At 44.7% G+C, this 12,398-nt stretch overlaps 1 protein-coding gene across 3 annotated transcripts in view; it reads left to right on the top strand.

Annotated features, from left to right (window-relative positions):
- Positions 1-586: 586 nt before the first annotated feature.
- ERG (ETS transcription factor ERG) overlaps positions 587-12,398 on the top strand; it is a 279,429-nt gene continuing 267,617 nt past the window's right edge. For 2 of the 3 annotated variants that reach the window (XM_063601408.1, XM_063601407.1), the window contains exon 1: positions 587-1,487. The gene's annotated coding sequence lies outside the window, so the exon portion shown is untranslated. Of the gene's footprint in view, positions 1,488-2,426; positions 2,610-12,398 lie in introns of those variants that run through there. The other variant, XM_034947822.2, reaches the window with a different exon arrangement.

Raw genomic sequence — 12,398 nt, 5'->3', positions numbered from 1 at the left:
ATTCACAATATAGTGATGATGATTGAGAAACGTTGGCAGCGTATTAAAAAGCTTTTAGAGCATTAAAAAAGAGTCATTGGCCTGTGGGCTACTGATTTTATGGAATAGGTTCAGAACCTGTTTACTTTAAAGCATTCCCCTAAATGTTAAGGGTTCACTATGGTGAGACTTGAAAATTAGTGGCTAATTGGAATATTTCAAAATCCAGTGAAATATCTTGGATCTGGAATATTTGGAGAATAATTAGAAAGAAAAGGAACCAAAATATGCATTTGGTAGTTAAGGAGAGTCAGATCGAATCTTTTTGAAGGCCATGTGAACTGGAGTATGGGGACTTCTGTGTGACTAGTGAATACACTCAATACTAAAGGAAATGCAATCGACTTTGCAAATGACGATTCGAGCACAGAGTGGATAAACTGACAAGACCCTATTACTGAATACCCACTTTGAAATATACATTCTGTTCTTTGTACCTCAGGGGACAAAAAGGGTGCATGCTTGTCAGAAATTTAATCTGTTTTCAATATTTATTTTTATTGGTATCTTCTCTTGGCCACCTATGGAGAGGTGGGCTTGTATCCCAACTACCATGGTGTGCCTGATTGTTCAAGAAATTTCCTAGGAATGCATTTGTAGTTTCACGAAGGCTGTCCATCTTAACAGGGGAAAAACTTCCTTGGCTGGAGTCTCACATTTTAATGAGCTCATTTTGGCATCTCTAGGGTTAAAGATCCTCTCAGAACCTATAGGTACTGGAAAAGGCGGTTTCTAAACTCAGCTGCTCAGGTCCATTTTATTTTTTTTTCCCCCAGCAAACAGGAAATGGAGCCCTGAAACTTTTTTTTTTTTCCTAACTGGAAAGTGCGCGGGGAGGGGGCACACTCACCCTGCCCACATCCAACCCTGAGCCTGACCCAGACTTGGGGGTCTCCGTGTGTTTTTTCTTCCCTCTCTTTTTTTCTGTTATTTTGGCAGACTTTTTGGAATGTCTGGGAGCTAAGGGCTTTGCTTCATGGAGCAGAATTCTGAAGCAAGAAAAAGAGAAAGTTATAGACTAAACCACAGAAATGTAAACACGTCTGCAGCTAAAATAACTCTACTTTCATTGAAAACACTCCTCCCTCACAATCAGACTTCTGTGTGCTATGGTCAATAAAACTGCATGTTAATAGCGACCAATTAATAGATTATGTTGCTCGGCCTTAAAAGTTGAGGGAGTTTTAATTATTATTTTTCAAATTAAAGGAGTGCTTATTCCCTCCCTTCCCTTGGGGTGGGGGGCGGGGGGAGACTTAGCTTTCTTTCTGGCTGTTTGCTGAAATTCTTGGCTGTTAAAGTTTGGAGAGGGAGGGACATGGGTAGTTTTCACTTGGTCGGAATGGGGAGAGTGTGCAAGAGATCGCTCCGGGACAGGTTCCTAGAGATCGCTCCGGGACGGTCGTGACGGCCCCCGAGGGACATGAGAGAAGAGGAGCGGCGCTCAGGTAAGCTCGATTTTGCGGTCGGAATTCGCGTAGAAACGAAAACTTCTGGAAGGGGCTTAGCCCCGAGCCCCGGAGGCGGACAAGCTGAGCCTCCTGGCTGCACCCTTTGGAGGCTGCTGCTTGCAGACGCCGTCGTCTCCCAAGGGCGGCTGTCACCGCGTGCGTCGGTCAGACCAGGCCGCGGTGCCCTCGGCATCCCCGCGTCCCGGCGGCTGTATCCGGCTCCTCCCCACGACCGAGGTCCCGGGCACCGCGCCTCTCCCTCCGGACGCTCTGCGCGACGTCGTCCCAGTTCTCATCAGCATCGAGGGCAGTCCGCGGTCATTTTATAAACGTCTAGTGTCGCAACCGTTTTCACTTTTACTATTTTCAATGTTTGCAACGGTTTTCACTGAGGCTGGAAAAATATCACTTCTCGCTAAAAGTGACCCCGAGTTAGGAGGAGCGCGCACCCCCGCGGCTCCCCCTCCCATACTTTCCCTCCCCTGACCCCCCTCCTCCCCTCTGGTCCTTCCCTTGCTCCTCGCCCCTCCAGTAGTCGCGTCCTGGGTTCCTTTCCTGCTGGGGCCGGACTCTCTCCTCCGGCCGTCCCAGCCTCTGCTCCTCCGCCTCCCTCCTCCTCTTCCTCCTCCTCCGCCTCCTCCTCTTCCTCCCGGAGCCGCCAGCCGCGTCCTAAACCCGAGCAGGGCGCGTAGTGTCCAAACCTGCCGGCGCCTCCCGCGCTCTTGGCCCCGAGGGCGCGCGCACGGACACGCGAGCACACCCACACCCACGCGCACACGGACACGCGCGCACTCGAAGACTCCCGCGCGCTCGCACCCACGCGCACCTGGCCACGCGCGTGCATTCCCGCCCACGCGTCCCCGCCCCGCCCCCGGCGCGCACTCCGGGTTCGCAAGTCGCGCGTCGGGGCGGCCGCCCTGCTCCGCGATTGGCGGGAGCCGGAGCCTCCCTGAGCCCGGCGCCCACACCATGGGCTGAGCCCGTCGGCGCCGAGGGAGTTAGTGTGACCCGGCTCGGCGCGCACGGCCAAGGCACGCGCGCTGGCACACGCGGGCGCGGACACGCGCGGACACACACGTGCGGGACACGCCCTCCCCCGACGGCGGCGCTAACCTCTCGGTAAGTCCAGCGCCCCACACGACCTGCCAGGCTCCCACGCTGGCTACAGCGGCTGCGGGGACGGGGAGGAAGGCAGCGGGGTGGCCCTAGGGGCTCACTCTGCAGGGCTCTTCCGACGGCGCCGGGACAGGTGGGGCGTGCAGCGCCGGGAGGGACGGCTCGCCAGTGCGGGGTCCCAGGGAGGCGCGTGCAGTCGGGTGCGGATGGAGAGGAGGGGGCACCCCGAAATTGACAAGGGCCAGGAGAGCACACTGCGGGGACTTCATCTGGGGCCCCGACCAAGAGGTTATTTGTCCTTGTCTGGAATGGAAATCAGGGTTGAACTAAAAAAGCTGACGCTTGGCCTAAAGTAGGGACCAGGTTTGAGGCTGGGTTGTCACTGTCCGCTGGGTCCTGATGGTGGAATGACCCCCGACGGCGCCTTCCCGCACACCCCGCAACACCGGCTCTGGGACCAGCTCTCAGCGCCAGGAGCGGTCCCTTTCCTTTCCCACTCTCAGTCTCAGTCTTTTCACCTTTCCGTTCTTCAGCCTGCAGCTGTTAAGTTTATTTGCCTCCAGTTTACCACCCTAATTGCAAAACTTGGCATGTTAAAAAAAATATAGTCTGTATTTTATCAGCTAGCCTTACCTGGTTTCTGTCTGAAATACATCGTCCGTTTATTGCTATGGTATGTTGCATAGATGCATAGAGGCATTAATTATCTTTTAAGTACAGGACAAATTCTGTTATTAATAGACTACACTGCGCAATAAAATGGATAAACAATTTCAATGAGGATGTGGATTTAATACAACTCATCGTTAATCTAAAGATAGTTTCCTTTATCTTTCAAAATAACATATTCCTATGTGCTACACGTTTCACTCTGTACATGTCTCTATAGCTTTTGTAGTTCAGAAAACTTTCAATGTGAATAAAAATACATTTTATTCTTCCCTGGGTGACATACATAGGACACAGAGTTTATTTACCTTTGGGACTATTTTTGACTGTTTTCCATTCTCTCCAAGTAGTTTAGAGCCCCTGAAGGGAGAACTGTCACAGTCCCAAAGTTAACCCTTGCTCTGCTGGCATTGGCTGGTGCCCGCTCCCGGGGCAGGCCAGAGCTCATAGCCTTCATCCACAGGAGGATCAGGCAACAGACGTTGCGAAGAACCCAACCATGTAAATTAATTCACCATGTGTCAAATTATTAATAAGCTAATTACACCATTGAAATTATAATTCTAGCAGAAACGGTGAGCTATGTAAACTTGTGGCTAATATATCAAGTTTTACAATTCTCAAGAAAGGCTTTAGAAGAGCTACACACATCACAAATGCTATTTGCCATTTGGTAATCCTAGCTTCGGTTTGGGTCAATGGCTTTTGGAAAGTACACTGAATTAGCAAATGGGTAATCTGTCTCGAGATATTTGTTAAGGAATATATAATTCCAGTAGCACTTATAATTCCAGTTTCTTCTCTTTTGTAACATTTTATAATTACTTCATTCTATTTAAAAAAATTTAGAGTAGAATTGTAGTACATGATTTCACGTTTATCTGTTATTTCATGAGGAATTATTGGTGATTTAATCTTTAGCTAAAATTTAGAAAATTAGCATATACCATTGAAGGGATTGTGTGAGGGGCTGCATTCACACCTGTATATAAACATTCCCACCTCCACGTTCCACATTTTGCTTTTATATTAAAGAAAAACCTTGTTGAGTTTTTAATCTTATAAAATCAGATATTTTATTTGTGGTAAGACCTAAGATCCCAATGGAATACCAGATACGTAAGTAAGAAGGAAAGCATCTCTGAAAGACGTCAGAAGGAATGTGTAACTCACATACTATTCTACAATGTTATACGTTATGTATCTTTTAAATGTATCTCACATTGTAAGTAGGGTAATAGGAAACTTTCAACACTTTTTTTTTCTAAAAGTAATATTAGTTTTTATTTTTGTCTTGCTATCTTTAAACAAAAAAGAAATAAAAGAGGGGATTTATTTCTTCTCAAAACAGAAGAGCTAATGTTTCTGGAATCGTTTCCTATTCCCAGGCAAAAACCGATAGCAAGTCAGTCCCAGTCATAGGATCTGGAGTGGTGGGAAGACATTGTCATAGTGAATAAATGTCTGATGCCTGTTATTTCATAGAACTCCATTGAGAAGGTGTCGACACAGAGCCACCTACGTTTCTAATGAGACTTATGGAGTCTGGGAAGCAGTTTGGTCAAGGTGGCAAAATCCCAGCTCTGTGAGGCATCAGGTCACTTCTCAGTTTAAGTTGACAGCTGATCTCTCTGAATGCAGGTCTCTTTTTGTCACCTCTTTGCTTCTTTACCCCTTGCGTCTGAGCAGTTTTCCAGAGAGCAGGAGTATGGCAAAGGAGTTCTTTTTTCCTTCCCCAGTGTGTAAGGTTACTTGGGCTTTCCCAGGGAGCATGGTCCTTCACAATACAGCTATTGTTTAATGTTCTACACCTTGAATTTGAACCTTAGCAGCAACATTTGTAAGAAAAATAGGCTGATGTAACAGGGACGTTCAGATCTTTGGGGCACAGTTTCAGATGATTATGGTACTTAGTGGCAGTGGTGTGAGTAGGGCTTTTTGAAAACTCTGAAAATCACTGCGGTATTTGGGGATGCTCATGCTTGGCAGTGACCAGCCACCCCTCCATATTGTTGCTGTTCCTTGCATGATAGCATTCTCCCTGGTATTTCCCACACCCTTATTAGGGGTCAGTTAATTAGTTGTCCATTATGCATTGTCAGTGTACGGACCTCTCACAATGATTGATTGAAAGCAGTTATTTTGTAAATAAACAACAGCGGGAGTTTTCCAATGGCTGGGCTGTCACCCGAACCAGTTCTTCAACATAGCTAAAAAAGTTAAAAGTTAAAGTTAAAAGGGGCATCTTTCCCTTTTAACTTTATCTTTTATTTAAAACATTTTCATATTAGAAAGAGGCTTGAATGCTTCATGTTTGTAACATTGCAAAGTCTAGTGAAGGTAGTGAAGGAGGGTGAGCTAAAATTACTTTGCTAAATTTAAGTGTAAGTAAAATGTAGACAACACCAAGAAATTAAAGGGTGCGTCTAAAAATGGAGCGCCGGATCTAAGTTTTAGATTTAAACTAACTTTTAAGTTCTCCTATTTTTAGGGTCGCATGTCATAATCTGGGAGACCCTGATTGCGTATGAGAAACAGTAATTTTACAATGAAAGTAAGGGGTTTGGTTATCTTGACTCAGTGCGTGTTCAGGAGAATGTGCAAAGGAAGTTTCATTATGTGACTCTGTCCTATTCAGAATGGCTATATGAGACAATGGAAATATCCTTCAAGTGTGTAAAATAGGCCATTTGAATTAATTTATCACCTTTTTTTTTGTTATTATCCCAGAGAAATAGACATCAGATGTGATCTGGGACAAATCTTTAGTGTGTCTAAAGGTTTTTAAAACCTAGATTTGTAGTTGCTTCCTTTTAAAGCCTAACCTATGATTTTGAATTGTTTTAGTGGGAATGAGATTTTTATACCTGCTTTTGTCTTATATGTGCTCCCTTTTAAGGATAACGTTATTGCAGTAATTATTACCCCTGCAAAACATACTCGGGGGGGAAAAGCCGTCTCTCTAAGAAATAGGAAAGAAAACAGGCATATATAGAATGACTTAAAAAATAGGAAACCCTTATTTTCACTTGATGTAGGCATTCAGCAAAAGTTCCCACATGTTCATTTGAAAGTGTAGAAATGCATTTGAACCTCAGTTTTGAGAGCAGGGGAGCAAAGGAGCGAAGCCTTATTTAGTGAAGTGCTATCGTCCTATTTCCATTAAGTGATTCTCTGTTATTGGTAGAAAGATTAATTTTCTCTCTAACTGGGTGGAAAGATTGGCTATGCATTCTTGGGGCTCACTAAAGTACTTGAAGTTGGAAAGTAAAAGAAAGACTAAATTGGAGCGTGCACATTTTTCTGCACGCCTGGCAGGGAGGTTTGTGTGACTATCTTGAGGAAATATTAGCTTGTGCACCGTCAGAAGCTGCATCCTGGAATCAGATTAGCTGGTATTGTGAATCTTTCCATCTGAACTAAGATGGACAGTAAGAGAATCCCAATATCTTAGTAAATCTGTTACTTACCTATTGCCTTAGTTTAATAAATTGTTTGAAATTGGCAATGGGAACGTGCTGTTCCTTCTTGGTCTGCAGATGTGAGTTCCTGAAATCCAGGCAGCCCTTGATGTCTCGATGGCCCAATGACATGGGACAAGCTCTGCAGTGTCCTTTCATGGGTCCTGTCACTGGAGCTTTCCATCTGTAGGGGCTGCTGCCAGCTTTGGAGCCTGAACCTCTCTGCCCTCCCTGGAACCCCCCTCCAGCCAGAAACCCCTTTGTAATATTCCTCTCTTTCTTCCACAGACCCTTGCCTGCTGCTGGGGCCTCTGCAGGGGCAGTGGTTTCTCATCACGTGTGGGTTGGCGGGGGGCGCAGTGAAGAGTAGGGGAGGGAGAGAGCCCTGGCCTCTGGGGACCTTAAAACTATATTTCATGGAAAGCCTGTTTTCCAAGGCAGGCAGATTCTGCAGTACTACCTGCAATTCCTCCCATTTGGCCTGTTCACCAAATAATTTGAGGGGGCAGAGCTGGGTACCAGCCTTTACTTAGAGCTGTGCTTCTGTTGAAAAGTGGGGCCCAAGTTTGTATTAACTAATCTGGGAACTGGATGCTGAGGTAGAGTCTGTTGGTCATGTTGTTGTCCCCCAAAACTTCACTTCTTAAAACCATGACTGTTTCATGGTTACAGTGACAGTGCTGCTTACATTTTAAAAATCCACACTCAAGCCTCAATAAGCCTGAAGGGAATTTGGCCTGATTAAATGGTTCTTTTTAGTTGTTCGTAGTCAGATGTCACCCCTCACACACAATTAATTTGTACGGAGCCAAGTGCGTTCCACACACATTGCTAAAGGGTGAGAAGAGGGGATAGCAGGTGCATCTCCTAGCAATCAAGCTAATTATCCATTTGCAATGTATGGTGGGAGATGCTGAATGCTAGCGCAATGCTAGCATTGCATTGTGTTCTTAAAATGAGGACTCTTGGGAGAATTGGGGAGCTTAGGCACAGGCAAAGCAGGAATTTCAGAAACACGGGATACCTCCCTGGACCCACCTCTGTGTGCAATGAAGGCTTGGAATTCTGCTTGACATGAGACTGAACGGGGGTCTCAGGGTTCAGAGGAAGGACTGAAAGAAGCTATTATGAGGGCCCCGTGGGAGGAAGAGGGGATGACTGTGGCACTACTTAGGAAGGGAAAACTTTAGACCTCAGCACTGAAGAAGGTGCATTTCAGGATTTTTGCATGGGAAATGCAGAGATCTAAGCAGAGTATAAGTAATAAGTGAAGGATGTACTAGCAAAATGAAATGTTTTGAAACAGAAACCACTCACATTTACAATCTCAACATGAAACTTTTTAATTAAATGTATCAGAAAGCTGAGATTTCTTTTATTAGGAAATGAGGTAAAAACATTTTGAAAAGAAACCAAGTGCTAATTGAGAAACATTCTAAGAAGATTTCATATGTTGAATGGATTCTCATTAAAATTATACCCAACCTCACAAAGCTGATGTGAGCCTGCTGCCAGATTTACAAATCTGGGTCTATAATTGCACAAAGTTTAAACTTGCCTTGTGCAAGGCTTGCTTTTTCTGCAGTTCAAGATACAGCAGCAAGAGGACAGAATAAGCAAAAGTGGAGGAAAAATTTGCTTCTTCAGTATTGAAAAGTACTTTCTAGTCTATTTGACCCCGGCAGTAAAACTTACTTCACTACAGAGTTTTAAAATAGAAATAATGACAATAAAAATCAAATCTAGGGAGTCTTCTGGAGAAGAGATGTTAGATCAGCATATTATTAGTATTTATCCCAAATTTTGAAACCTTACCTAAAGGCCCTGCCATTAGAACAGAGAGGGATATTATTGATTACTACTTGAGGTATCAAAGTAAAAGGATTTTATTTATGTATTTATTTATTTAGAGATGGAGCCTTGCTCTGTTGCCCAGGCTGGAGTGCAATGGCACATTCTTGGCTCACTGCAGCCTCTGCCGCCTGGGTGCAAATGATTCTCCTGCTCAGCCTCCCGAGTAGCTGGGATTACAGGCACCCGCCAACAGGCCTGGGTAATTTTTGTAGTAGAGACAGGATTTCGCCACGTTGGCCAGGCTGGTCTCAAACTCCTGACCTCAGGTGATCTGCCCGCCTCGTCCTTCCAAAGTGCTGGGATTACAGGCGTGAGCCACTGCGCCCAGCCAGTAAAAGGATTTTATAGATGAAATAGTATCAGTTCTGAAGATCGAATATCTCTTAATGAAACTGAATATATTTTTGCAGTTTTCTAAGGCTTGTAAATATAAGTGATTAGACAGAATGTCCCACAAGGGCAGTTTCTTCTAAGTACCCCATAGCCAAATTGTAAAACCAAAGGTAAGTCAATAAAATCATTTCATAAGTATGTGTAACCCACAGTAAGGGCTGTATTTGTTTGTACATTACGAGCACATTTGTAAATGCATTTAGCATCAATATAAACTTTTTCTTTGCAAAATTAAGCATTAAATTGTATTAATTGTTCTTTATTGGTCTTAAGCAACGTGAAAATACATTTCTTAATTAAAATATATTGAGCATCTATTAAATGAGAGCACTGTCCCAAACAAGAGGTGGGAGCATAAGTCATACAGGGACCGTTAAGACACGGGACACATCTAGAGATGAGACAAACAACTGCAAATTTAGTGGGAGAAGCCAGAACATTCCGCTATGGAGCCCGCCTATCCACCTGTCTGTCTGACTGCAGCAATTAGTGGCATGCTTGAGTTTTTCTCTCTTCCATGAGTTGTGTTAACAGGTAAACAAAACTACCACCCTTTTTACTTTAAATAGCTAAGTTTAGTTGAAGAGAGGAGCATCCGCTCTTGCAAGGACACTCTAAATGCGGTGTCCTTAGGATAAATACCTACAGGTGGAAATTAATACAGGATGAGTGGAATGCCTGAGAATTCAGGGAATGCTGAGTAGGCAGAGATCAGTGGGCAGTCAGATTTGACTCAAGGTGAGAAGGTACAGGACTCCATCCACACAGGGGGTGCTCCGGATCCTGGGAAAGGCACGTGCAAAGGAAGGGAGGCTAGAAGCTACAGACTGTATGGTGGAAGGCAAGCTGTCCATTTAGTCCATGTTTTTGCCTTATGTTCTGTGTAAGACTTCATGCAAGACACCATGCAGAAGACTTGCGCAGTGCCTTCAGGGAGGCAAAATCCAGAAAGAGGATGAATTCGCATGCTATGGAATCTAGAGAGGGAGGTGAGCAAGAATGCCATGGAATTGGGGCAGACATTCACACCACAGAGTCTAGAAAGGAGGGGAACATTCACATCGTGGAATCTAGAAAGTGGGCGAATGTGCATGCTGTGGAATCTAGAATCTAGGCGGTGAATGCGAATGCCGTGCAATCTGGAAAGTGGGTGAACATACTTGCCATAGAATCTAGAAAAGGGGTGAATGCTTGTGTCATGAAATCTAGAACGGGGGTGAATGTGCACATCATGAAATCTCGAAGGAGATGAGTTCACACACCAACAAGAGTGGCATCCTCAGTGGGACCACCTGGTTGAACTGGGCCAGCATGGCAGTGAACAGGGCTCTAGACTGTATGGCAATGGAGGAGATGTTCCCGAGCAGGGAGACAGCCTCGTGCAATACACTGGGTTTGCTGTAGGGCCGTTCATGGGCATGCTTGCTATCACACAGGTCCTTCTTTCTTATGGAATCATTGGAGGATTTCATTTTTAGCCTTAGCATCAGGAGTCATTGTCTGAGCATTTGGTTGGATTTCATTATTTGGAGACGTGTGAATGACCCAACTCCAGCAGATATGTAAGACCCTGAGGTCTGCCTGGCGGGCCATTGCATTCCTAGCTCGAGTTTATGTTCTTACCCTTGTTTCCCTTTAGCTTCATCTTTATTTTTTATTTTGCTTCTGAATTTTAAACAACCTTGTCATATTGCATATATCCTTGTAGACCACTTTGAGTCCCTTTTTGGGAACAAGTAGAGTATAAATAACATAAAATAGAATCATGCAATCCAAAAGCAATCTACACCATTCCATAGGAAGATCAGAGGATCAGAGCATGCTACCCGGAGGCTGAGGCCCTTGAGCTGTGCCATGGCGTGTTGGATCTGGATTGGCGGGAATGGTAGAGATAGCAGTGGGCAGGAGGGTGGGGGAGTCCGGCCCGCTGGTGTGTTTGGAGGGTGGAAGTGTTACCTGGGAGTGTGTCACACAGTGTGGAAACTGACCAAATCCTCTGGGGTGTTGGAGGGATCAGACCAGACACCTACTTCAATATCTCAGGTGTAAAGTTAAGAGGTAGGGAAGAAAGCAGTCTTACATAAGGGAAGGGAGAGGTGTGATGTTGTGGAAGGTGGCAGGTGACATGCACTCACCAGATGGTATAGCCACAGGAGACACGTTGCCAGGACTGTCTTCACTGTGGCTCTTTGCAGGAGGTGCTCTAATTGTCCTCATTTTCCAGAATAGCAGTGAGGCTCAGGAGTGCTGAGCACCTTGCCTGGAGTCACACAATAGTGGGAGCCAGGGCAGCATCAGAACCAGGCAGGCGGATGCTGAGATCCACCCATGGGACTCTGCTGTGTGTAGTTATCTTGGTCCGAGCGGCGGGCCTGTTATGGAAGTGACCGGAAGGGAGCGAGTGACGTGGAGGCAGAGTCTGTGTAAGGTCCTGTCAGTGCTGGGCAAAGGAAATAGAACATGAACCTCAGGGGTAGTTTTAAATCTTCCAGTAGCCAAATTAAAAAAGACAGGGACAGGTGAAATTAATTTTAATAATGTAATTTATGTAACACATGCTGAAAATATTATCATTTCAAATGTAATCAGTGTAAAATATGGATGAGATATTTGACTTCATTTTTTTTCTATATGAAATCTCCAAAATCCATTGTGTAGTGTATACTACAGCACGTCTCCATCTGGGCTGGTCACATTTCAAGGGCTCCATAGTCACATGTGGCTAGTGTCCACCATGCCGAATAGCGCAGGTCTAGAATGTTTAGCTTAGGAATTCAAATTTAATATAATGAGCAACCACAACATCTATTATGTCACTTGGCCACAGGAGTAGAAGTTTTGTGACCTTATGTCGCTAAGGAACCAGATATGATAGCAATAGAAAATTGAATGCCAGCGTGACATGTTCGGTACTAGATCTGCAGTTTTTACATTGGAGGGAAAAATGTATGTATAATTTCCTGTTGAGTCACTTCATGCTTTTAAAGGGTAAAATAAAATACTGACTTTCAGGCCAAAACTCTGTGTGCCCGCTAACAAATAGTGCGGCTTTTGCCGGAATCATGCTGCGACAACTCCAGGCATAAAAATGCTATTTGAATATCCTCTATTTAAAGATAATTCCAGCTTGATGAGAAATTTCTTATTTTGCATGTTTCTTGAGAATAATACAATTGATTATTTTGAAGAACAGCATTCTTAAAGTGCTAGAATCCCAGAGGAAGAAAGCACATCAACTAAATGTATTGCTACAGAATTAACCTTTACAAGGACATATTCACACTATTTGATCATGACAGGTTGCACATAACACAGGCCTTTCCCTTCGTTTGCGATACTGAAGCTTATGGAAAAGTCTTCTGAAGTCAATCCATAGTGCTTACATGCCATTTGTTATTATCAATGTGCTATATGT

This window comes from Pan paniscus, chromosome 22 (genome assembly GCF_029289425.2).
Source record: "Pan paniscus chromosome 22, NHGRI_mPanPan1-v2.0_pri, whole genome shotgun sequence".
Lineage (NCBI taxonomy): Eukaryota > Metazoa > Chordata > Mammalia > Primates > Hominidae > Pan > Pan paniscus.
This window is presented reverse-complemented; position numbering and strand designations above follow the sequence as displayed.